Source organism: Tamandua tetradactyla, chromosome 10, assembly GCF_023851605.1.
Source record: "Tamandua tetradactyla isolate mTamTet1 chromosome 10, mTamTet1.pri, whole genome shotgun sequence".
NCBI classification, from domain to species: domain Eukaryota; kingdom Metazoa; phylum Chordata; class Mammalia; order Pilosa; family Myrmecophagidae; genus Tamandua; species Tamandua tetradactyla.
This window is the reverse complement of record NC_135336.1, coordinates 61,575,042-61,577,354: the sequence shown is the minus strand read 5'-3', so window position 1 is coordinate 61,577,354 and position 2,313 is coordinate 61,575,042. Positions and strand designations below refer to the sequence as shown.

The window sequence follows — 2,313 nt, the reverse complement described above, 5'->3', positions numbered from 1 at the left end:
GGACAAAATAAAAGGAGAATATTCACAAAAGCAGCAACGAAAGAAAGAGAAACCATAAATTGACTTCCAGAGCTGAAGAAGGTAATAAAAGAATTGCAGAAGAGGGTTTTATTTTTTCTTTTTAAATACAAAGTGTTTTTTGACCTAGTACGTGGAATCTTTTTGGTTATTTTTTCCCCAAAGGTGTCAAGAAAAGCAGGCTTGGGACTCTTGTTGCCCATCGTTGTACTTTTAGAATGGTGATTATCCCAGTTGAGGGAATAGCAAATGAAATCTGTACTCTTCATTTTAGAGGGAGGGAAGCAAGAAAAAGTACAAAGAAAATAATATAGAAAGGGTCGGGGGAAACAAAAATATAAAGATGGTGAAATTTGGTCTTGGGATGTCTATAGTTCACGTTTTCATTGCTGGGCATGAAATTTTGTTACTTGGGTAATTGACACAACTCCTAGAGTACTTACGGTGAGAGAATCACCCTGGATGTCAGGGATGTTTTAATGCAGGGCTTAGTTTTAATTTGTGGATCATTGGAGGGTTTGAGAATGAGAGGGACTTAATTTTCCTCCCAACTTTTAGCATTTCTTCCGGTATGTAGTGCTCCACTTCTTTGGTATTTTTGTTCCTCCGCCTACGGACTCAGAATCGAAAGTATAGCAGTGACTCAAAATATTAATAGGGAATAATATATGAGTAATCTGTGAGTGAGAGAAAAGGAGTGGAAGACAGAAATGAAAACACATTTTGATTTATTAATACGTATATGTTACAATTCTATAAGAATCAGAAGTCCTGGGATCCAATTCCAGTATCGCAACTACCTAATATGCAATTTAGGATAATTCACCGAAACCACTCTCATCTTCATAAGTTAAAAAAGACTGTGCTAGATGTCATTGATTATAATCATTTTATTTTTTTGTTTTGATATGGAACGCTTCATAAATTTGCGTGTCATCCCTGTACAAGGCCCATGCTAATTTTCTCTGTATCGTTCCAATTTTTGTATATGTGTTGCTGAAGCAAGCACTGTTTTTTTTTATTTTTAAATAAATACAAAGTCTTGGTCCTTGGTAATGACCAATTTTATAATATAAACTTCATGATCAGATAAAATAACATGAAATGATATTATATTAATTACTTCAACCTGCTGGAAAGTCATAAAGTGAATGGATGACCTTTAATAAAAGAAAACTAACAATCATATTTTTTGCAAAAGCCCCTCATAATGTTGGTAATTGGAAGATGCATAGAGATTTTAAGGAAAATAACTGACAGCAGTTTTAAATATAAAAATTGTCCAAATTTAGGGAACATTGAACAGTAAGTAGAAATTTTATTAAAACCATTCAATATCCCAATATGTTGCATTAGAGATTCAAGAATACTCTTCCCCCCTACCAAAAGTTTGAAAACCTATATGAAGATAGCATAAAATCTGAGGTTAAACCAATGAAACAGAATAACAAGAAAAACAAACCTAAGAAAATGATTAATACAATAAATAGATGTATGGTCCATAAATATCAAAGAACTGTATTTTATTATACACAGTTACAGGCAGTATAAGATGAACAGAATAAGTTAAGCCATCTGAAATTGTGTAAAGGGCTAAGAGCAATTCTACCTCTAACGTTCCCAGATTATATTACTGACACTGAAGCTGAAATAAAATAATCTCCAAACTCCTGGCTTCCAAGCACTTAGTACTCTACCAGTCCTTGACATTAAATTTGCCGTTCAAATTGTAAACAAAAACTAAAAAAGAAAATCATTACAGCAAATTTAAGACCTTTTTGCCCTCGGTTTTAATTTGACCTGTTCTTGTTTCTCCCTTGCCATGGCTAGTATTTAAGGACTGTCAGGCGTATCTTATTAGTACATTTTTGCTCCTTAGCTAATTAATATTGCAATGGATATTGTAACAATAATTTGGGGATTTTTCTGCAAACTTCTTGAAACTGTCTCCTTCTTCAATTTTCTCAAATCAATTTGCCTGTGGCTTATTTAGTACTCATATTCTAGCCTGTATTATAGTAACTAATCTACTTAATTTATTTATCACTATAGGCAATATAAGGTCCATACATCAACTCATCTCTTTGTTTCTTGCATCACTTAGCCAGGAGCTTTATTTAAATAATGCATTTTTGTTTATTCAGGTACAGTGTTCATCTATGATTTGCTATTGCAGCATTTAGATAGGAAATCATTTACTGCACACACTTCAGAATTAATTATGGAATAAGGTTAACTTTCTTGAATGTGATATCAAATGTATCGTATTAAAAATAATTGCAAGATTTTGTGAAG

General features: G+C 32.7%; 1 non-coding gene across 1 annotated transcript; it reads right to left on the bottom strand.

Moving 5' to 3' along the window:
- Positions 1-920: 920 nt before the first annotated feature.
- On the bottom strand, positions 921-1,027 carry LOC143648975 (U6 spliceosomal RNA). The gene has a single exon (XR_013158867.1). It is a non-coding gene; the product is annotated as a U6 spliceosomal RNA (small nuclear RNA).
- Positions 1,028-2,313: the final 1,286 nt, after the last annotated feature.